General features: G+C 40.2%; 1 protein-coding gene across 6 annotated transcripts in view; it reads right to left on the bottom strand.

Annotated features, from left to right (window-relative positions):
• Positions 1-23,963, bottom strand: part of ALG6 (ALG6 alpha-1,3-glucosyltransferase) — a 148,264-nt gene extending 124,301 nt beyond the window's left edge. For 5 of the 6 annotated variants that reach the window (XM_069593482.1, XM_069593451.1, XM_069593441.1 and 2 more), the window contains exon 1: positions 23,527-23,883. The gene's annotated coding sequence lies outside the window, so the exon portion shown is untranslated. Of the gene's footprint in view, positions 1-23,526 lie in introns of all 6 variants that reach the window. The other variant, XM_069593462.1, reaches the window with a different exon arrangement.
• Between the last annotated feature and the right edge of the window lie 1,350 nt (positions 23,964-25,313).

The raw sequence follows: 25,313 nt of genomic DNA, 5'->3' as shown, positions 1-25,313 counted from the left end.
TGGGAATACCAGACCACCTGACCTGCCTCTTGAGAAATCTGTATGCAGGTCAGGAAGCAACAGTTAGAACTGGACATGGAACAACAGACTGGTTCCAAATAGGAAAAGGAGTACATCAAGGCTGTATATTGTCATCCTGCTTATTTAACTTATATGCAGAGGACATCATGAGAAACGCTGGGCTGGAAGAAGCACAAGTTGGAACCAAGATTGCCGGGAGAAATATCAATAACCTCAGATATGCAGCTGATACCACCCTTACGGCAGAAAGTGAAGAGGAACTAAAAAGCCTCTTGATGACAGTGAAAGAGGAGAGTGAAAAAGTTGGCTTAAAGCTCAACATTCAGAAAACGAAGATCATGGCATTTGGTCCCATCACTTTTTGGCAAATAGATGGGCAAACAGTGGAAACAGTGTCAGACTTTATTTTTGTGGGCTCCAAAATCACTGCAGATGGTGGTTGCAGCCATGAAATTAAAAGATGCTTACTCCTTGGAAGGAAAGTTATTACCAACCTAGATAGTATATTCAAAAGCAGAGACATTACTTTGCCAACAAAGGTCCGTCTAGTCAAGGCTATGGTTTTTCCAGTGGTCATGTATGGATGTGAGAGTTGGACTGTGAAGAAAGCTGAGCGCCGAAGAATTGATGCTTTTGAACTGTGGTGCTGGAGAAGATTCTTGAGAGTCCCTTGGACTTCAAGGAGATCCAACCAGTCCGTTCTAAAGGAGACCAGTCCTGGGTGTTCTTTGGAAGGACTGATGCTAAAGCTGAAACTCCAATACTTTGGCCACCTCATGTGAAGAGTTGACTCATTGGAAAAGACTCTGATGCTGGGAGGGATTGGGGGCAGGAGGAGAAGGGGATGACAGAGGATGAGATGGCTGGATGACATCACTGACTCGATGGACATGAGTTTGGGTGAACTCCGGGAATTAGTGTTGGACAGGGAGGCCTGGCGTGCTGCGATTCATGGGGTCGCAAAGAGTCAAACACGACTGAGCAACTGAACTGAAGGATATATTCATTTATTCAACAAATAGTTATTCAATAAATAACCTGCCCTTAAGGTGTTTATAGACCCATATTATATATAGCCCGGAAGAATATAAATCATTATTTTTACTGTCAATTTCAGATGCCACTCATATAAATACAGATTTCTCAACAGTATATATGTCCATAATCATACAGATGATGTGATCGATTTGGACCATAAAAGAAATAATACATGTTCCTGCCACTTTGTTCAAATAGTGTTATTGTAACAGAGTCTAGGAACAATCCTAAGAATATCATTTTTATATCTTTATTTATATCCAGATATAAAGACAGAAAGAATGTAAATATATAATAGTCCACAGATATAATTTGGTGTGGAAGTCTGAGCTTCATAAATGCAAAACATTTTTTAAAATTCTGTTTTTAAAAGTTATTAAAATACAGGATGTTGCTTATATCATTACAGATACAAAGAGATCTTTAATGTGGCAATGTAATGTATTCATTGGTTCATGGACCCCAAACCTCCAAGGAGTGTCACAAATCTACATCTCTCTCAGCCCAGGACTTTGAATTTAAATTTAAACATGTGATATATGATATAACTTAGACCAATATATTTTGGAGAATTATAAACATCTATAGTTTCCAATAATGAGTAACACCATGGGTCAACGTTGAAGCCGATTTGTAAAGCCAATGGGATAACACAAATGCTACTTTATTACTTTATCACCAGTGTCTTTCACAACTGAGTGGATTGTCACACTCTATTATGTGGTACACAGATCCATGGGCTAGAGCTATCATGACACTTGTCTAAAACAGTCTTTGAAAATGAAAATTTGGGCTAAGTATAAAGGAGGCAACCTGCCAGTAAGAACGATTCAAACCAAAAAAGTGTTCCCAAGGGAAATGATAAGAACTCCATTTTAAAATCATATCAATCAGATGGCAGTAGGTTCTAACTTGTAAATTTTACAGTAAATACATCAAGATTTAAAGTCTGATTTTTAAGTAAATTTTTATTTATAGTAAAGAATGGAAGCCCATACCAGAGAAAAAGGATAATTCAAAAAATAAAGCCTTTGCTTCCTACTTGGTTTTCTGCTTTTGCTCACCAATTTTTAAAAAAGATTGCCAAACTAAAAAAGGGTACCGAGAAGAGGGGCGGGACACAAAATATGTAGGGTGTGATTTTTTATCACCATTTTATTTTACAATGGGTTTGGGGTTTGGTTTTAATGAGAAGGGAGATGGCAGATATTGTCAATAGTAGCACTCTGCCTCTAGGAACATGGATTTAAAAATCTAAATGAGATACCACATGTGCCCAATAATAGTAGCTACTACATATCACCTGAATGATTCTCATAAAACGAAGGCAAGAACGTAGGTGCTTTGATGGTGTGAAGGAAAATAATCCTTCCTGGATATGCACTGAAGATAGGTTTGGAAAAAACTATCTATAAAAAGTTATTTTCTATAATTGATGGAGTTAGTTTTCTGGAATAAGAGCTGAACTGCACAGAACTAAACTATTATTGAATCCACAGTAGTCAGTTCATAACCTCTAGGTGCCCTTCCTCCTCCATGATTTCTTTCAGGATCTGGAGAAGAGGGCTAGCAAAAGGAAAACATCCTCTCCCTTCCACTGACACCTATATCTGCCACCCAAGAATATATGACAAAGAAAAATTAAAAACAAACAAAACACAGGAACAAATTTTTCTCCAAACCCCTATCCAAAGCTATATTGGAGTATCATTGTGTTTACTTTTCAAATACTGGAACTCCTGTTGTTTATAATAGTTTTTGGAAAGGAGTGGAACTATGGTATTACCCTAGGTACACATTTGAGCTGATTATGAGGGTGGGGCCAGAGAGTACTAAATCCTATTTAAATAAATATGCGGGGCTGGAAAAGAAGAGTGTGAACAATGCAATTACGATTTATCAGATACCCTGCATTTTCCTCTCCATAGAATTCTACAGAACATTGTGGTTTAAAGGAAATGCACCAAGGCTGGTATCTAGTTACTTTAAGCCCCAGTTGACTACTTGGCTTGTTCTCTGCTGGAAGCTGTACACGTCTCTTCTCAAATGAATGTTCCCTAGAGGCATCAGAGAAGTGGCAAGTCTTTCTCTGGAGACTCCTTTTCTAGTTTTTGCCTCTTACTTTCTGTAAAACACTTAGTTCCTTTAAGCCATTTCGCAGTGTGAGATTTAATTACATTCTGGGTTGCTTTTTTTCTGGTCCCTCCTTGGTGTTACTGATTTGATCAAATCCACCAAACAGACATTTTATTGAGTCCTAAAACCTAAGACACACAGATCAAATTTTGGAAAACCTTGTGTTCTTAATAAAGTTCTCTACTTTCTCGGCACGCTTATTTTACATTGAATTAATAAAGTTTTGGTAGTTGTTTCAATAGATTAAATGTCACACTTTCAATAGAAAGAGAAGGCTCTACCTAACTGACCTATTTTTCATCTGTGATTTAGAAAAAGGCGAGATTAGCATGGATATTGCATTTTCAAGGACCTCACCACTATTAAATAGACTGTTAAGTGCATTTTATGGCTGAAGAGTCTGTTCCCAGTTCGGTCTACAAGACGTGCTAAGTTCATCTCTACCTGCTACATTGAACATTCACTGACTAAAATACTTTCTGTGGATGTAATACCTATGCTCTGTATCTTTTAAGTACATAACTCTAAATTTTTAAAGACTAGTAAAATGTAACTCAGTAAAAGTCCCAAGAATATGTGTTGTCCCTCAAGAAAAATAGTGTTCTTATTTATCCAATGATATACGTCCTGTGCTCCATTAGCAGCTGCATATCATAAGGTAACCAGACGTTGAGGAATAACACAGGCACACATAAAACGAGATTCCAAGTCTTATTTAAACCAAAAAAGCAACAGTAACTGGTTAAAAGTCCATCCTCACATCAACTCAACTTGTTCTCAGGGTTTCAGAGCTCTGAAAGTAGTTTATAGGCTTCTAATGAAGAGAAATATTTTACCATTCATTGTTACTGCAACTTGGGCCAACTTGAGTCAACTTGAGCATTTTTCTCTTGTTGTCCTTTAAGGAAGTTCTGCCTGTCTGCTTACCTTTTCATTTAGGTGATCTTTGAACACAAAAGGAAATGGCAATCAATTAACATGAGATAAATTTTAATATGAAAATAAAGATACTTACAGAAATTAAGAAATTATCTCCCTATGTCTTCCTCTCTTTCATCAGAGTATATAATCATTGTGTTAATCATATAATCACTGTGTTAGCAAACCTCCAAAGAAGTAAGTCTCTGTTAACGGAGACTTCTGTTAGAAAGGCTACTTACCTGCTTTTGCTTCTTTGGCACACCAGAACTTTGTTTTAAATTGATCATCTCCATCTAATCCAGATATCCATACATGATGGTAATTACAGGGATTCTTCCATTCAGAACTTTATGTACCCAAAAGATCCCGTTTTAGGGAAAAAGTGACTAGCTGTTCCAAGGGTTCCCAATACCACAGACATGCATCTGAAGCATTTAAGCCTTTTAAATTCCCCAACTTTAACTTTCTGTAAAGAAAATCTGTTAACCACTCTATATGTAGAAAAAATTTCTTCTGGTTCTTCTTTCTGCCACAAATGATTTAGCCTTTCCCACTCTGCCCAGCTGGAATGACTACAATTGTTCTTCTATATTCTTATTCCACTTTGCTAATATCTCCCTTACAGCATCTAATTCATTTCTCTTTGTGTTGTAGTTAGTTATATACATGTTTGCCTGCAAAAAGATGTTAAGCTTCTTAAGAGAGTAAATTCTATTCTCAGTTTTCAGCACAATATTTTGAATTGGTGGGTTCACAATAAACATTTGCTGAATTAATTAAAAAATGTATTAACCAACCAATTAATAAACAAGTTTACATTAATCAAAAGATGAAGACCTATTAGCAAACTTCTAATTTCCCAGTGGGATGAACAAGAATAACTTGAATATACTTTACACTTGTTTTTAAAAATATCCCAAAATGGAAAAGAAAAATATTCCCAAATGAAAAATCACCTAGACTCATTTTATACGGGAGTTGTAACCAAATTTTTTATGACCTGGTAAATGATTTATTCTACAGCTACACTAGACTATGTTTCCTTAAAACAAAAAGAATGAAGCACTGACAGTAGATAACCTGGATAATTCAAATTCTCATTTTTTTTTTGTTTTAGACAATAGTCTTTATCTTTTACGCAAAGCAGTACAAAATGAGGCAGTTCCCCAAAGAGTGGCTTGGAGCTGAAAAATCCATTAGTGTTAGTCGCTCAGTCGTGTTCCACCCTTTGTAACCCCATGGACTCCAGCCTGCCAGGCTCCTCTGTCCATGGGATTTCCCAGGCAAGAATACTGGAGTGAGCTGCCATTTCCTTCTCCATCAAATTCCCATTTTACTTTTCTCAGAACTGCTTCTTTTTCTAGTCTTTCCTTTGCCTGCTTGAGCTATAACCTTTAAAGTTCTTAAGAGCAATAGGGCTATGTTGTCAGGTTCTCTAGATCAAAGATCATTAATAAGCTTATTTGCAAAAGGAAATCCTATTGTGGAATTAAGAGTATAAGACTGGGAGGCAGAAGACCTGGTGCCTGATTCTGTTACTATGTCATCTTAATCCAAAACACTTTCCCTTTCTGACTTCAGTTTCCTTATTTATACAATCAGATGGTTTTTACACTAATCTCCAAATTTCCACCAAATTCTTAAAATCCTATGAATTCATTACAAATAGCATTGGTACCTATTTTTTTTATTGAAGTATAGTTGATTTACCATACTGTGTTAGTTTCAGGTTTACAGCAGTGATTTGGTTACACAAACACACACACATACACACATATATATACACACACTTTTTTTTCAATTCTTTTCCATTATAGGTTATCACAAAATGTTGAATACAGTTCCCTGTGCTATACAGTGAATCCTTGTTGTTTATCTATTTCATATATGATACTGTGTATCTGTTAACCCTAGATTCCTAATTCTTCCCTCCCTCCCCCACCTTCCCCTTGGTAACTCTGTGAGTCTCTGTTTTATAAATAAGTTCATTTTGACTATTTTTTAGACTCCACATAAAAGTCATAGCATATATTACTTGTCTTTCTCTGAGTTACTTCACTTACTATGATAATTTCTAGGTCCATCCATATTGCTGCAAATGGCGTTATTTCATTGTTTTTATGGCTGAGTAATATCAGCCCTGGGATTTCTTTGGAAGGGATGATGCTAAAGCTGAAACTCCAATACTTTGGCCACCTCATGTGAAGAGTTGACTCATTGGAAAAGACTCTGACGCTGGGAGGCATTGGGGGCAGGAGGAGAAGGGGACAACAGAGGATGAGATGGCTGGATGGCATCACCGACTTGATGGACATGAGTTTGGGCAAACTCTGCGAGTTGGTGATGGACAGGGAGGCCTGGCATGCTGCGATGTTTGGTGTCACAAAGAGTCGGACACGACTGAGCAACTGAACTGAACTGAACTGAACTGAACATTCCACTGTACTTATATACCACATCTTCTTTATCCATTCACATGTTGATGGACACTTAGGTTGCTTCCCTGTCTTGGCTATTGTAAGTGCTGCTACGAACCTTGGGGTGCACGTATGCTTCTGAATTAGAGTTTTTTCCAAATATATGCTCAGCAGTAGGATTACTAGATCATATGGTAACTCTATTTTTAGGTTTTTAAGAAAAGTCAATACAGTTTTCCATAATGGCTGCACCAATTTACATTTCCATTATCACTGTAAGAGGAGTCGCTTTCTCCACATCTGCTACAGTATTTATTATTTGTAGACTTTTTAATGGTGACCATTCTGAGTGGTATGAGTTGATACCTCATTGTGGTTTTTGATGTCCATTTCTCTAATGATTAGCAATGTTGAATATCTTTTCATGTGTCTGTTGGCTATCTGTATGTCTTCTTTGGAAAAGAGTCTGGTTTTTTTGTTTGTTTGTTTGTTTGTTTTTTGTCACACCATGCAGCTTCATTCATTCATTCATTTCAGTCACTCAGTCGTGTCGAACTCTTTCCGACCCCATGAATCGCAGCACACCAGGCCTCCTTGTCCATCACCAACTCCCAGAGTTTGCCCAAACTCATGTCCATCGAGTCAGTGATGCCATCCAGCCATCTCATCCTCTGTCATCCCCTTCTCTTCCTGCCCTCAGTCCCTCCCAGCATCAGGGTCTTTCCAATGAGTCAACTCTTCACATGAGGTGGCCAAAGTACTGGAGTTTCAGCTTTAGCATCAGTCCTTCCAAAGAACACCCAGGACTGGTCTCCATTAGGATGGACTGTCCAAGGGACTCTCAAGAATCTTCTCCAATAACACAGTTCAAAACATCAATTCATCAGCACTCAGCTTTCTTCACAGTCCAACTCTCATATCCATACACGACCACTAAAAAACCATAGCCTTGACTAGACGGACCTTGGTTAGCAAAGTAATATCTCTGCTTTTTAATGTTCTATCTAGGTTGGTCATAACTTTTCTTCTAAGGAGTAAGCGTCTTTTAATTTCATGGCTGCAGTCACCAACCACAGTGATTTTGGAGCCCCCAAAAATTTAAGTCTGACACTGTATCCACTGTTTCCCCATATATTTCCCATGAAGTGATGGGACCAGATGCCATGATCTTCGTTTTCTAATGTTGAGCTTGAAGCCAACTTTTTCACTCTCCTCTTTCACTTTCATCAAGAGGCTTTTTAGTTCCTCTTCACTTTCTGTCATAGGGGTGATATCATCTGCATATCTGAGGTTATTGATATTTCTCCTGGCAATCTTGATTCCAGCTTGTGCTTCTTCCAGCCCAGCATTGCTCATGATGTCTTCTGCATAAAATTAAATAAGCAGGGTGACATATACAGCCTTGACGTGCTCCTTTTCCTATTTGGAACCAGTGTGTTGTTCCATGTCCAGTTCTAACTGTTGCTTCCTGACCTGCATACAGATTTCTCAAGAGGCAGGTCAGGTGGTCTGGTATTCCCATCTCTTTCAGAATTTTCCAGTTTATTGTGATCCACACAGTCAAAGGCTTTGGCAGGGTCAATAAAGCAGAAACAGATGTTTTTCTGGAACTCTCTTGTTTTTCGATGATCCAGCGGATGTTGGCAATTTGATCTCTGGTTCCTCTGCTTTTTCTGAAACCAGCTTGAACATCAGGAAGTTCACGGTTCACGTACTGATGAAGCCTGGCTTGGAGAATTTTGAGCATTATTTTACTAGCATGTGAGATGAGTGCAATTGTGCGGTAGTTTGAGCATTCTTTGGCATTGCCTTTCTTTGGGATTGGAATGAAAACTGACCTTTTCCAGTCCTGTGGCCACTGCCGAGTTTTCCACATTTGCTGGCATATTGAGTGCAGCACTTTCACAGCATCATCTTTCAGAATTTGAAACAGCTCCACTGGAATGCCATCACCTTCACTAGCTTTGTTCGTAGTGATGCTTTCTAAGCCCCACTTGACTTCACATTCCAGGATGTCTGGCTCTAGGTGAGTGATAACACCATCGTGATTATCTGGGTCGTGAAGATCTTTTTTTGTACAGTTCTTCTGTGTATTCTTGCCACCTCTTCTTAATATCTTCTGCTTCTGTTAGGTCCATACCATTTCTGTCCTTTACTGAGCCCATCTTTGCATGAAATTTTCCCTTTGTATCTCTCATTTTGTTGAAGAGATCTCTACTCTTTTCCATTCTATTATTTTCCTCTATTTCTTTGCATTGATTGCTGAAGAAGGCTTTCTTATCTGTCCTTGCTATTCTTTGGAACTCTGCATTCAGATGCTTATATCTTTCCTTTTCTCTTTTGCTTTTTGCTTCTTTCCTTTTCACAGCTATTTGTAAGGCCTCCCCAGACAGACATTTTGCTTTTTTGCATTTCTTTTCCATGGGGATGGTCTTGATCCCTGTCTCCTGTACGATGTCTCGAACCTCAGTCCATAGTTCATCAGGCGCTCTATCTATCAGATCTAGGCCCTTAAATCTATTTCTCACTTCCACTGTATAATCAGAAGGGATTTGATTTAGGTCATACCTGAATGGTCTAGTGGTTTTCCCTACTTTCTTCAATTAAGTCTGAATTTGGTAATAAGGAGTTCACGATCTGAGCCACAGTCAGCTCCTGGTCTTGTTTTTGTTGACTGTATAGATCTTCTCCATCTTTGGCTGCAAAGGATATAATCAATCTGATTTCGGTGTCGACCATCTGGTGATGTCCATGTGTAGAGTCTTCTCTTGTGTTGTTGGAAGAGGGTGTTTGCTATGACCAGTGCATTTTCTTGGCAAAACTCTATTAGTCTTTGCCCTGCTTCATTCCACATTGCAAGGCCAAATTTGCCTGTTACTCCAGGTGTTTCTTGACTCCCTACTTTTGCATTCCAGTCCCCTATAATGAAATCTTTTTTGGGTGTTAGTTCTAAAATATCTTATAGGTCTTCATAGAACCATTCAACTTCAGCTCCTTCAGCATTACTGGTTGGGGCATAGATTTGGATAACTCTGATATTGAATGGTTTCCCTTGGAAACGAACAGAGATCATTCTGTCGCTTTTGAGATTGCATCCAAGTACTCCATTTCAGACTCTTTTGTTGACCATGATGGCTACTCCATTTCTTCTGAGGGATTCCTGCCTTCAGTAGTAGATATTCTGGTCATCTGAGTTAAATTCACCCATTCCAGTCCATTTTAGTTTGCTGATTCCTAGAACGTCGACGTTCACTCTTGCCATCTTTTGTTTGACCACTTCCAATTTGCCTTGATTCATGGACCTGACATTCCAGGTTCCTATGCAATATTGCTCTTTACAGCATTAGACCTTGCTTCTCTCACCAGTCACATCCACAGCTGGGTATTTTTTTTGCTTTGGCTCCATCCCTTCATTCTTTCTGGATTTATTTCTCCACTGACTTCCAGTGGCATATTGGGCACCTACTGACCTAGGGAGTTCCTCTTTCAGTATCCTATCATTTTGCCTTTTCATACTGTTCATGGGGTTCTCAAGGCAAGAATACTGAAGTGGTTTGTCATTCCCTTCTCCAGTGGACCACATTCTGTTGGACCTCTCCACCATGACCTGCCCGTCTTGGGTTACCCCGTGGGCATGGCTTAGTTTCATTGAGTTAGACAAGGCTGTGGTCCTAGCATGATTAGATTGACTAGTTTTCTGTGAGTATGGTTTCAGTGTGTCTGCCCTCTGATGTCCTCTTGCAACATGAGTGCAACTGTGCAGTAGTTTGAGCATTCTTTGGCATTGCCTTGCAGGATCTTAATTATCCCATCAGAGATCAAACCCAGGCCCCTAGCAGGGGAAGCACGGAGTCCTAACACTAAACCACCGGGGAATACTCCCATTTTTTGATTGGGAGTATTTTTTGATATTAAGGTTTTTTGATATGAAGTTGCATAAGCTCTTTGTATATTTCAGTCACATCATTTGCAATTATTTTCTCCCAATCTATAGGTCATCTTTTCATTTTGTTAATGGTTTCCTTTGCTGTGCAAAACTTTGTATGTTTGATCAAGCCCCACTTGGTTAGATATGTATTTCTTTAACTAGTTTGTTATTGCAAAAAGTAATATGTGTATATGATAGATTAAAGTGAAAGTGAAGTCGCTTAGTCGTGTCCGACTCTTTGCGACCCCATGGACACCAGGCTCCTCCGTCCCTGGAATTTTCAAGGCAAGGGTCTTGGAGTGGGTTGCCATTTCCTTCTCCAGGGAATCTTGATAGATTAAAACTGGCCACAAATTCTTTGACATTCCTCCCTGTAAGAGATAGAGTCTATTTCTTCAGTCCTTGAATCTGGGCTGAGCCATGTAACTTTCTTTGACAGAAATATGGCAGAAATGTTGTTTGAGTTCCTCTGAGTCTAGGCCTCAAGAGGCCTTGAAACTTCAGCTCTTGTTCTCCTTGAACACAGGCATCATGTCAATAGGCTGAGGCTGACCTGCTGGAGACAGATGGCACATATGACAGCCAGCATCCATGGCCAGACCTAAGTGAGTCCGTGACAGATTGTCCAGCTCTTGTCCAGTCACCGGACAACTGCAGCTGCATGACCAAGAGAAGACCAGGAGAACTATCCGGTGAGCCCAGCCCTAACTGCTGATCCTTACACTTGTAACCAAAGAAAATAGTTGGTTAGCCACTAAGTTTTGAAGTGATTTATTACATATAGCAATAGATAACTGGTAAAAAATAATTCGGAACAAGCAAAAGTATGTCTGTCTTCCTCTTAAATGCAAGTCCCATCCCCAAAGACAATAGTCCCCACAATGGGAGTATATTCCACATACTGCTCTGAATCTTGCTTGATTCCTTTAATATAATATGGAATTTATATTAGCCATAGATAAATGGCCTTGGAGCATTCCATTACATGGATAATATAGCATAATTTATTTAATCAGTCTCTATCAGATAGACTTTTAGGCTGTTTCTACTTGTTTTGTTATTTACAAACATCGATATAATAATCATCTTTGCACATAGATAGTTATGCATGCATATATACCTATATATATATGAAATAGGGATGGGAATCAAGGATGGTGCTCTCTCACTCAAATATGTGGAGTATCCGCCACAACCAACAAGCTTCTATCCCACAGCTAGGACTAGTAAGGCTGTCTTATTGTCCAGTCAGTGCCAATGAGGGTAATCCCTACAAAACGCAACTTCGTATAGGCAGAATGGGGTAAGAAAACTTCTGTGAGTGTTTCTTCACCCTTACAACCTCATTTAACTTTATTTCCAGTGACCTTATCTCCAAACACAGTCATTTGGAGGTTAGAATTTCAACACATGACTGTTGAATGGGACACAGTGTAGTCCATAGCATGGCCTCATTAAAAGCTAAGGAAAAAAAAAAGTGTCATCTCAGAAAATGTCTTCACCTGCTTTCCCAACTCTTAGTGAAGTCTTAATTATGAAAATAATTAGCTATAAATAAACTCTTAAGTTTTCTTTTAATAGGGCAAAATAACTTGCAAATCACCTAACAATCCTTGAGTGCCTACTGTGTGCCATGCACTGTTACAAAGACTTTACATGTATTAACTAAATTCATCTTCACACCATCTTATTAGGTAGATACTATTTCAGTTCCCATTTTGCAGATCAAGAAATGGAACCTGACCAATATTACACAGCTGGTAAGGGGTAAGGCTAGGATTCAAACCCAGATAATTTGGCTCTGAGCCTGTGCTCTTAAATATAACTTCACATAGCTTATACTTATTATAGTCATTTCCAATTTATTTATGTTGTAAATAAACATGGTTATACAAAATAATTGGAAAGTAATATGTATGAATTATACTTGTATAGCTTATTCATGTAAAGTGCTTAGAACTATCATTCTAAATTAAAAATGAAAAATAAAAGCAATAGAAAATTATAGCCAACTCAAGGCAGTAATGCACAAATAAAACATCTCTCCTAAAATTTTGGGGAGTTCCAGCTATCTACTTATGTCATATATAATGGGAACACTGAAATATTGCCAAGTCTTGCCTTTATTAGTAGAATGCTAAATTAGAATCCTCAATACATCCTCAGTTCAGTTCAGTTCAGTTCAGTCACTCAAGCGTGTCCAACTCTTTGTGACCCCATGATTCGCAGCATGCCAGGCCTCCCTGTGCATCACCAGCTCCCGGAGTTCACTCAAACTCACGTCCATCGAGTTGGTGATGTCATCCAGCGATCTCATCCTCTGTCGTCCCCTTTCCCTCCTGCCCCCAATCCCTCCCAGCATCAGAGTCTTTTCCAATGAGTCAACTCTCCGCATGAGGTGGCCAAAGTACTGGAGTTTCAGCTTTAGCATCAGTCCTTCCAAAGAACACCCAGGACTGGTCTCCTTTAGAATGGAGTGGTTGGATCTCCTTGAAGTCCAAGGGACTCTCAAGAATCTTCTCCAACATCACACTTCAAAAGCATCAGTTCTTTGGCGCTCAGCTTTTTTCACAGTCCAACTCTCACATCCACACATGGCTGCTGGAAAAACCATAGCCTTGACTAGATGGACCTTTGTTGGCAAAGTAATGTCTCTGCTTTTGAATATACTATCTAGGTTGGTCATACTTTCCTTCCAAGGAGTAAGCGTGTTTTAATTTCATGGCTGCAGTCACCATCTGCCCAAAAAAGTCTGACACTGTTTCCACTGTTTCCCCATCTATTTCCCATGAAGTGATGGGACCAGATGCCATGGTCTTCGTTTTCTGAATGTTGAGCTTGAAGCCAACTTTTTCACTCTCCTCTTTCACTTTCATCAAGAGGCTTTTAGTTCCTCTTCACTTTCTGCCATAAGGGTGGTGTCATCTGCATATCTGAGGTTATTGATATTTCTCCTGGCAATCTTGATTCCAGCTTGTGTTTCTTCCAGTCCAGCGTTTCTCATGATGTCCTCTGCATATAAGTTAAATAAGCAGGGTGAAAACATACAGCCTTGACGTACTCCTTTTCCTATTTGGAACCAGTCTGTTGTTCCATGTCCAGTTCTAACTGTTGCTTCCTGATCTGCATATAAGTTTCTCAAGAGGCAGGTCAGATGGCCTGGTATTCCTATCTTGTTCAGAATTTTCCACAGTTTGTTGTGATCCACACAGTCAAAGGCTTTGGCATAGTCAATAAAGCAGAAATAGATGTTTTTCTGGAACTCTCTTGCTTTTTCCATGATCCAGTGGATGTTGGCAATTTGATCTCTGGTTCCTCTGTCTTTTCTAAAACCAGCTTGAACATCTGGAAGTTCCCGGTTCACATACTGATGAAGCCTGGCTTGGAGAATTTTGAGCATTACTTTACTAGCATGTGAGATGAGTGCAATTGTGCGGTAGTTTGAGCATTCTTTGGCATTGCCTTTCTTTGGGATTGGAATGAAAACTGACCTTTTCCAGTCCTGTGGCCACTGCTGAGTTTGCTGGCATATTGAGTGCAGCATTTTCACAGCATCACTTTTCAGGATTTGAAATACCTCCACTGGAATTCTATCACCTCCACTAGCTTTGTTTGTAGTGATGCTTTCTAAGGCCCACTTGACTTCACATTCCAGGATGTCTGGCTCTAGCTGAGTGATCACACCATTGTGATTATCTGAGTTGTGAAGCTCTTTTTTGTATAGTTCTCCTGTGTATTCTTGCCACCTCTTCTTAATATCTTCTGCTTCTGTTAGGTCCATACCATTTCTGTCCTTTATCGAGCCCATCTTTGCATGAAATATTTCCTTGGTATCTCTCATTTTCTTGAAGAGATCTCTAGTCTTTCCCATTCTGTTGTTTTCCTCTATTTCTTTGCATTGATCACTGAGGAAGGCTTTCTTATCTGTCCTTGCTATTCTTTGGAACTCTGCATTCAGATGCTTATATCTTTCCTTTTCTCTTTTGCTTTTTGCTTCTTTCCTTTTCACAGCTATTTGTAAGGCCTCCTCAGACAGCCATTTTGCTTTTTTGCATTTCTTTTCCATGGGGATGGTCTTGATCCCTTCTCCTGTACAATGTCACAAACCTCAGTCCACAGTTCATTAGGCACTCTGTCTATCAGATCTAGTCCCTTAAATCTATTTCTCACTTCCACTGTATAATCAGAAGGGATTTGATTTAGGTCATACCTGAATGGTCTAGCGGTTTTCCCTATTGTCTTCAATTTGAGTCTGAATTTGGTAATAAGGAGTTCATGATCTGAGCCACAGTCAGCTCCTGGTCTTGTTTTTGCTGACTGTATAGAGCTTCTCCATCTTTGGCTGCAAAGGATATAATCAATCTGATTTAGGTGTTGACTATCTGGTGATGTCCACGTGTAGAGTCTTCGTTTGCGTTGTTTCAAGAGAGTGTTTGTTATGACCAGTGTGTCATATATTTATATACCCTAACAACACTTAAATGTTTTTGGTAAATATCAAGTATAATTGGAAACAGAAGACCACCCCTAACTAGCATATCCAACTTTTCCCAGTCTGTTTGGGCCTGTCCTTGATTTCTCTTCTCCAGCATTGAAGGCAGATTCTTGATTGCTTGGCAAACTCAGAAGCCCCTTGAGTTCTCTTCTAGTCCAGACAATTTGTATCTCCTCTAGAACCAGAAACAACTGTACTCATCGAAACATGTTTTTGTTTTGCCATGTCTTTGGGTTTTGGTGCCCAAAAACTAAATATTTAACATTTTGTTTCATATGGTTTCCTTTTTCTAAGGCAGTGGAAAATGTCCTAGTCTGAGCTGAAGAGATGGATGGGATTAAAAAAAAAATTACATCATTAGAGTCCAAAAAATATTAGCAGGAAGCAAAATTCTCTGCTATCAAATTCCCAAGTTCATCCACAGGGACATTTATCCCGGCTCCGGGAATCAGCCTGGCTTGGGGAAGGTCCTATTTACCTTCATTAGCTTCTCTCCGGTTTCTGCTCCTCTCTCCTCTCCAAGGCTAAGCAAGTTTATACAATTTGGCCAGCTGCAAGTCTTTATCTGTTGTTTCAAAATCAGTTGTTAATGATGCAATCTTCAGTGTTTGACCAAGAACTCAGTTTCTTTCTAAAAACCTTAATTCCTTTTTGCTATCAGCTTCAAAATGTCTGTTTTAAAACTCAAAACTAACCAGACATTTTTTCCCTCTGAATTTCTGCTATAACAAATAATAATAGCTACAGCAGCAGCAGCAGCAGCAACATAGACTAGGCTAGTCTAGATTAGGTCGCTTCAGTTGTGTTCGACTCTTTGTGACCCTATGGACCATAGCCCACCAGGCTCCTCTGTCCATGGGGTTCTCCAGGCAAGAATACTGGAGTGGGCTGTCAGGCCCTCCAGGGGATCTTCCCAACCCAGGGATCGAACCTGCATCTCTTGTCTCCTGCATTGGCAGATGGGTTCTTTACCACTAGTGCCACCTGGGAAGCCCAATAGCTAATATGCAATATATTTAATAATAATAGTACCACCCCCATGGGGTTTAGGTGTTACCAAAATGAAAGAGAATAAAACACATACATTGTCTAACATGAGATGGTACTCTGCAAGTATTTGCTGGCCAAGCACTGTTGGAAGCACTTGACGTGTATTCTCACAGCAACTTCAAGAGGTAGATACTATTATTAGTCTATAGGTAGGTAGATACTATTATTACTACTATTAGTCTCTTGTTACAGATGAAGACACTAAATAACAGTAAGGTTACACAGTCACATGACTAGTAAGTGGCAGAACTGGATTTCAAGCAGTCAGGCTTTGGATCCATTCTCTTAGCTACACTACTTCGCCCTCTGAGAGGACATTGAGGAATTATAGGAAATTTCAAGGAATGAATCAAAGGTTAGCATTTCAGAATATTACTGCAACACGCTACTTTGAAATGCCTCAGAAAAGTAAGATGGAATGATGGATGGATCAAGGATGAATGACTGGATCAACTACATGATAGAGCAAGTGTACCAAAATGTTACTGGTAAGATGATGAGTATTACAGGTGTCTACTGCAAAAAGTCTTTCAACTTTTCTGTATGTTTGAAATTTTCCATGACAAAATGTTGAACATTCCCCCCAAATATAACTGCAGCATATTTGTATCCTAAGAACAGCAACTCGGGTGTTTCTGTCTTTTTTTTTTTTTTAATTTCTACTCTATCTAGCACCTCATTACATATGACAGCATATACTTTATTGCTAAATTACATAGAATTAGCAAAGTGATTCTGAAATAAGAGTGAGCACAGCAGACTAGCATGAAGACCTCATGAAAGAAGTCTAAAAGTGTCCCTGGGACATTCCTGGTGGTCTAGTGATTAAGAATCTACCTTGCACTGCAGGGAATGCGGGTTTGATCCCTGACTGTGGAACTAACATTTCACCTGCCACAGAGAAACCAAGCCTGTGCACCTCAACTAGATAGTGATGCACGACATGATGAAGACCCTGAGCGCTGCAACTAAGACCCGACACAGCCAAATAAATAAATAAAAATTTTTAAAAGTGCCCCTAAGGAATGTCACTGTGAATCCCATTTCTACCGATTGTGACAAGTAGAGAAGAAAGACTAAATTACTATGTTTAGCACAGAGAATTAACCAGGATAAAGCCCCTGTGATGACAATCAGTAAATCAACATCTTTTAAGGAGGGGAGTTAGAAGCTGAATGCAAATTATTTGCAAATACTCAGATTGTATCTTTGGGTTATTAGGATTAATAATAAGAAAAGCTAACATTTGTTGCATGCTTACTGTATACCAAGGACTATTCTAAACACTTTACATGTATTAACTTATTTAATCCTCTCATCAACTTTGTGAGGGTAGGTACTATTATTGTCCCCGATTCACAAACAAGGTAACTAAGACAGAGAGTTTAAGTAACCTGCACAAGGTAACACAGCTGAAAAGTAATGCAGCTAGTATCTGAAATCAGGCAATCTCCTTTCCACACCTGTGCTCTTAACCACTCACTCCCTTATACTGTTAGGGTTTTAAGTAGCTAATTCATAACTCTTCTCTTCCCTACCCACCTAGATTTAGAAACAGTTAAGAAGTAGACACAGGTATCAGAGTTAAGTATTAGCTGTATTTCTAATGAAAGCTACATTAGATGATGTGCAACCAGGGCCTTCCCTGTTGGTCCAGTGATTGGGAATCTGCCTTGCAATGCAGGGGACACCGGTTCAGTCCTTGGTCCAGGAAGATCCCACATGCTGTGGGGCAACTAAGCCTGTGCACCCAAACTACTGAGCCTATGCACTGCAACAGCTGAAGCCCACATGCCTAGAACCTGTGCTCTGCAACAAGCAAAGCCACTGCAATGAGAAACCCATGTACCTCAATGAAGAGTAGCTCCCACTCTCTGCAACTAGAGAAAGCCCTCGCACAGCAACAAAGACCCACCACAGCCAATAAATAAATAAACAATCTTTTTTTAAAAAATGATATGCAACCAGGTGAACTTGCTTATAGTTTTGGAACTAGTCAGACTTACCTACCCAATCATATGCAGCATTATACAGATGCAGACCTCAACCACAAGTACAGCGCATGTTCTGCTAAGGTCATGGGATGGAAGACAATGAAAGACAGAATTCATCCTCTCCGTGAGCAGTCAAGTCCAAAATGTGCAGGAGTGGCTGGTCCACAAATGCCTGGTCCTTTTTTCTAAACTCACCATTTAGATGTCATCCTCCTGCCTCATGAGAGGGATAACCGAGAAAGGCTCACATGTCCTCTAGCAAAATTCCTTCACATGGAAACACACTGAGTTAGGAAATAAGTATTTTTCTCACCTAGCACTTCTCAGTTATTAAATTCAGCAATATACGAAGGGGAAACACACACACAAGTAATGCGGAGGCATCCCAGAAAGTGTACGTAATATTTGAATTTGGAGTGTCTTAAGAGAGCCTGGAAGGATAGAAACCTGAGGAAAAACTCGTCCCAAAGCACTCTCTAATTGAGATGATCTGCTTGAAGCATGAAACACATTTCCTGGCAGGTACTATGCAGTCAATTTATCTTCTTAGCTCCTATCCTTATTATTATTATTGTGCTTACCATTCTGTGCTCAATCACAATTCACTTTCTGTGTGAAAACACAGAATAAAACCTTTTAAATGGATTTCTGGCCAAGTCTTGTCCAGAGGACAGAAACATTTTTTACACTGCGTATTTTGCAAAGCACTTTAACATATATTATCTCATTTGATTCCAAGAATAGCTCTGGTAAGGCAGATATTATAGTGGAAATTGCATTTTGTGCAGAAACTAGATTTTAAAGTAACATGTAAGGTAAAAACACAATCAAATATAATAAAAATAAGTCACAAAATCCCTTAAATTCGCCCTTACAACATACAAGCATACCATCACTTTCTGAATCTAATTATCAGCATTTCCACTGTTGGAACAGGTTGATACCTCTTTGGTTGAACTCTAGATGAAAGAATTGTTTTGCATTTAGGGTCCATGCTGTACAAAAATATAAGGGCAGTATATTTAACCATCAAGATATACGATTTTCTGAAGCAAAATACTCACATTGTAAAATGCATAAGTGAATAGAGACTAACCAGAACTAGCAGCTTCATGCCATCCTTGCTTCATTTCCCTCTGTCCCATGCCCACTGAATGGAATTCACGACAACTTCACATTTAAATGGTTTTCCATTCTCTCTTTTGTCTTTTTTCTATCTCTCTCATACTTTAAAAAATGTTTTACTAATTTACTTATTTATTTTTGGCTGTGGCAGGTCTTCTTCGCTGTGTGGGCTTTCTCTAGTTGCACTGAGTGGGAACTATTCAGTGTAGTTGTACTGCACCAGCTTCTGATGGCAGTGACTTCTCTTGTTGCAGAACCTGGGCTTTAGGGAGCACGGCTTGGGGGTTTCAGCAGTTGCAGCTCCCAGGCTCTAGGGCACAGGCCCAATAGTTGGGGCACACGTCTGCTGCATGTAGACTCTTCCCAGACCAGGGATCGAACCCATGTCTCCTGCACTGGCAGGTGGATTCTTTACCACTGAACCACCAGGGAAGACACTTTCATAAAAAGTAATGTTGGGTTTAATTCAAGCTAAATAGACACAGACCATCCCCAGTAGACTATCGTAATTTGAGGTTTACAGCTTCAAATAACTTAGCCGGCTTCAAGTAACTTAGCCAAAATCATCAGGCTGCAAAACCCTATCAGCTGACTTCCGTCCCAGCTTTCTTTAACTGTACAACATCACATCCTCCCATTAACCAGATAATATAACTGAGGTAGTCTTTATAAGCTCAAAATTAGGCATTTCCTCAATCAGATACAATGCGGGCAGTGAGTAACTTCTTTTAGTATAATCTTGGTGTAGATCTAGAAAAAGTGTTAAAATTAGTCCACCTAGATCCAGAGATCAGCAAAGACATAAGGCACATGTCCTTGTTCTTGTGAAAGTGCTATCATGTCTTTAATGACTATTGTCAAGACCTCTCATCCACAGGACTGAAAAATACTCTGAAAGTGAAAAAGTGATTTAGCAAGTGGCACTACAGAGTAAATTGTTTCACATTTGTTAGGTTGTGAGAACACAAAAATGATACCTAGTTCAAACAGATGGAAGGGACAGTGGTATCATCAATATCATTTTAAAATATGAAATGTGACAACTATGGTTATATAATATCAGAGGGAAACAAAAGGTAGCTTCGTGAAAATATGACTGCTATTAAATCAGCAAAAACTGTAAAGTAATAATAGCCACCATTATTGAGCACTCCAAATGCATAATCATAGTAAATCTTCATATTGTGGTTCCATTCCCATTTCATAGATAAAAAAATTGAGATTCAGAGAACCCCAATACCTTTGATCAAAGTCACATTTTGGAAATGACAGGTCCAGAATTTGAGTGACCGTAGGAAACAGATCCAAAATCCATGCTCTTTCTAGACAATCATTCTGCATCTCAAACCCTCCCTAGAAAGGGAATCAATTTTGAAAATACAGTACAGCTATCTCTTACACAGTAAGTTTTTAGCTCTTATAATTTAATAAAGTTTTTTTCTCACACTTCATCTCATTTATAAAAGGATATTTAAAGCAACCGATAAATGAATGTAACCCATTAAGACTTTCCTGGTGGTCTAATGGTTAAGACTCCACACTCCACACAAGGGGCATTTGCTTAGTTAGGGAATCAAGATCCCGCATATAGTGAGGAGTGGAAAAAAATGTTTTTTTAAGTAACCCACTACATATGTGTGTACATATACATATACACACATATGTAGTGGGTTACTTTATTTTATATATATATAGTATATATATATATATATTCTGTACTAGAATGATGGCTCCCAACATACCTCAGTCGGTAAAGCATCTGCCTGCAATGTGGGAAACTTGGGTTCAATTCCTGGGTTGGGAAGTTCCCCTGGAGAAGGAAATGGCAACCCACTCCAGTATTCTTGCTCAGAGAATCCCATGGATAGAGGAGCCTGGCAGGGATCGCAAGAGTCAGACACGACTTAGCACTATCTTTCTTTCTTTTCCCAAAGTAAAGAGCAGATTTGTTCAGTTTCCTGTGGGGTTTCCTCACTTTATTCATGTAACCCCCATGGGTGGTGGTGGTAGAGGCGGGTGATCCAATCTCCTCCCCTGAACTATCATATACACTACCAATATCAGAGTGAAAGAGTCATCAAACTACTGGAGATTTGAACAGCAGATATCTTGATATAACAGATACCTTAAATCAAGATGAAAGTGAAATTAAGGTTTAAAGAAAAAAAAATCTCTAAATTTTTAACAGTTACTCAAAAAGATCTGTTGCCTGAATCATTAAAATGATAGTTATAATACTAAATTCCTCTCTTCTCTTTCAGCTACATTTTCAATAGTGGTCTTTACAGAGAAAGACAATTACTGTATTATGGCACTTATATGTGGAATCTAAAAAATACAACAAACTAGTGAATATAACAAAACAGAAACAGACTCACAGATATAGAGAAAAAATTCATGGTTACCAGTAGGGAGAGAGAAAGGAGGAGACAATATAGGATTAGAGGATTAAGTATAAACTATTATGTATAAAATACACTACAAAGATATATTGTATACAACAGGGAATATAGCCAATATTCTATAATTTAAAAAATTGTGGTCTTTATGTGGGCAAATATAGAGTCCATCAGATACTTCTAAGTTCAATGTCAGGCCTAGGTAGGACTAAGAATTACTCTTGTCTTTTAATCCAATCTATTAACTCTTGTACTCGATTCCCTCCAGCAGCAAGAGCAACTTTATCATAAAGTCATAATTCCTGATGTATGTGGAAAGGTGATGCTGTTGAAGTACCATCAATAAAGCAGATGTTTCACAGTGGTTGTGATTAATTTGTGCTGATCTTGATACCACCTTGTTCTTGTAACCAACATTTACATTTGCAAGATGGTAGAATTTGAGAGATGGCTTACTGGTATAATCTGTAACAATGGCAAAGAAAGAAGCTAACTGAGCTATATAAAGGCTAAATCAGTAAATCAAGTATACATCAGTAACTAAAAAAAAAAAAACAAAACCCTAAATCAATAGGGACTACACAAACTAGATATGTTTGCAAAGAAAAAAAAAATGCATTAAGTGCACTAAAAAGCACAGTATCTTGATCTCAATTGGAAGGCAATGGCCAAATAATCTAAGATTTTCTTTCTTCTCTATATTAAATAGTAGAATCTGTATGAATTCTACATACAGGGAAGCCATCTAAGTTCCTAGTTTCATATGATGAATGGGTTGGATAACTGACAGTTAAGAGATTAACATTTATGCCAATGTTCACAGCAATGAAAGAGATATTAAATAATTTAACTTTTTAAAACTAGTTTTTTTCTGGTTAACAAACAAACAAACCCCATGAGATTCTAACAACCATCCAACAAAACTTTTACCACCAGTATAGTCTGAACTCAACCCTGGGGGAGGTGGTAAACAACTTGAGCTCTCGAAATGGATCTCAGAACAGACCCCTTACAGTCCTGGAACATGTATACTGAATACAGAAAACCTTCTCAAAGCTTTAGCTGTTGTTCAGTTTTCTCCACAAACACAGAGGTCAAACCACAGTGAATTCTTTGGGCTTCAAGATAAAGAAACCCAACACGTGACAATATAACATCTTTAGTATTGACATCTAAGCAAATGACTCTCAAATTCTCTATACTTTACTAAGGAAATAAAAGGTCTATAAAAGAAAGGCACTCTAAAAAATAAAGCTGCCCCTATGTGCAATGGATATTTTGTGAGGTAGTGAATCCTCTTCTGGAAGAACTGAAGCAGAGGGTCTGAAAATCCCAAGGTACTCTAATGGAGTTTTCTTCCCTAGGAGGGAGGTGGAACTGTCTGTAGGTATATTTTAGGCTAGGCCAAGAAGTTTTCAACTAATTTCACAATGGCAGAAAAAAATATTGCAGAAAATCCAATTATTTTATGAATATTGACATGTTATACTTTTAAAATCTCTAATAAGGACTTAAAAAAATTCCTTTAACATGGTGTTTATAAAATCATTTATTATAGAAAAAAAAAGGGGGGGGAACTGAAGGAAACAATGGGAAGAAAACCGCCCCCAATCTCGAGAAAAACCTCATTCGATCAATTAACAGCCTTCAAGATTCCTCATCCCCATTCCCATGGTCCTAGTTTGTCTTTTATTAGACAAATACTTTTGATCGTTCCCTTTGTGTTCAGCAATATTAGATAGTAACGAGATCACAGGGCAACGTAGGCAACGATTCATTAGTTGGCACCGTGAACTCCAAGAAGGCGCAACTGACCTAAGCTGGGAGGCTCAAGAAGGCTTCCTGGAGGAGGCAGTACCTCCCAGGTGGAGCTTGAAAGCAAACAGGAAAGTTAAGGTTTGGGGTTGCTAGCCCGCTGCGTTCCTCTGCATGCGCCCCTTGCAGATAAATGTAACTGGCAAAATTGTGTTCTTGGTCTTTTGGGGGAAACAGTCTCGCTCACCATCTGCCGAGAAGAGAGCGTGGAGGGCGGAAGAGAACTCCCCTCTTCGATAAGGCGTGCACTTCAGCTCCTGTTGCCGGATCTCGCGAAGGAGCATGCCAAACGCCCAGTACCCAGAAGCGGGAGCAGAGGGGCGCCGATGGCGGAGAAGAGACCTCTTGCCACGAGTTGGCGGCCGGGCCAACAGGCCCAGGTCGAGGGGGCACTCCCGTCCCAAGATCCTGGCCTTGTTGCCCGACTTCTCACGATCCTCCTTACGACTCCTAGGATTGCGCCCTAACTTGTACCTAGTACAGCTACCCCGGGTTCCCCGGAGATCCTGGGCTGGGGCGTTACGGCCGCCCGGGTTCACACCACGGAGACGTGTCCTCGTCACGAGCTTCCCAGGCGCGGGCCAGTGGGGCGCCGCAGGGGCGGATGTCTTTTTACGGATGGGTGTCCTCCCTAGTCAATTCAAATTCTCCTCTCCCCCCAACCCCCGCCCTCGTCCCCTCCAGTCCGGCGGAGCTGGAGTCCCTCAGGCCAAGCCCTAGTGGCTGGCGCCAAGGTGGGCCCGGGGTGGGAGGGGCTGGGGACACCCGTGGGGACCAACTCGCGGGGACCTGAGCGATGTGGCTGGACCTCTGACCTCGGAGTTTCGGGCCTGGAGTTTCCGCCTTCGTCCTTCCCTTCACAAATCACGAGGCCAGGAGATCGAGGTCGCGGCGAACCGCCCGGCTCTGGGCGAGAGGCGCGGCGCGGCGCGGATCGGTCTGGGTGTTGCTGGCCTCCGGGGCCCCGCGGGGCGGCGCGGGGCCGCACCGGGTCTAGGTCTCGGCCTTTGCAGAACTGAGTTCAGCTCGGCCCAGTGTTTCTCTGCGTTTGTCTTTTTTCTTTCTCTCTGCCCCCCTCCCCGCACCCCCAGTCTTTCCAATCTTTGTGCCACTGTTCGCTTTTTTCCTTTCCTCAAGTGGGGCTTCCAGGATAGAGAACAATTTTTCCTCCGCTGAGCATTTCTAAGGCTTATCCTTGGGCTGCCCAGTGACCTTGGGAAAGTCACAGAACTTTCAGGGCATGTGTGGAAAGAAGAGAGGGTGTTCTCTAGGACTGTTTTTCTGAAGATGCCTCTGAAATTTAGACCCAGAGGACTCAGACAAGGGAATGAACACCTCCTCATCTCAACTGACAGGACCGAGCTGTGTGCTTTAAGCATAAAATCATATGAAGAACGAGGAAGTGAAGTGACTAATTTCCTTCTTATTTTGAAAAATTCGGATATAAGACACCCTCTCAAGAAATGAAAATAAGATAATGCTTTCTACGACTCCTCCGCTGATTTTGCAACATTTCTTTACAAATTTTGTTCTGTGTACCCGCCCTTCTTGGCTGGTGTTGCCCGCAGGGAGCAAAGAATGGCTAGTACATTCCTAAGAGGGCAAGGGGAGGGGGTGGTGATGATTAAGAGAGAAGTTGGCGCTGGGTGTATCTCTGCCAACTGTCGGAGGGAGGCAAAGGGAGGGTGGTCTTTCACGTGGGTCTGAGATCTGGTTACCTTTAATTCGCCCTGAGGCTGCGCGTTGCGTTAATGGGCGTCTGTCAGCGGAGGGCTCAGATTTCCCCATTTGCCTTGGACAGTGGAAGCAAAGGGGCAAAGAGCAAAGTAGACGACTCAACAGAAAGAAATAGGCCAGGCCTCCAGAGCTGGGACTGCGGACTGAGAGCAGGTGGGCATCCCGGCCTTGTCCTCAAGAGCAGGGCGGGGTCGAAGGACTCTAGACCTGGACGAGACCTCTCCTTTGAAAAGCCCA

This window comes from Ovis canadensis, chromosome 1, assembly GCF_042477335.2.
Source record: "Ovis canadensis isolate MfBH-ARS-UI-01 breed Bighorn chromosome 1, ARS-UI_OviCan_v2, whole genome shotgun sequence".
NCBI lineage: Eukaryota > Metazoa > Chordata > Mammalia > Artiodactyla > Bovidae > Ovis > Ovis canadensis.
This window is presented reverse-complemented; position numbering and strand designations above follow the sequence as displayed.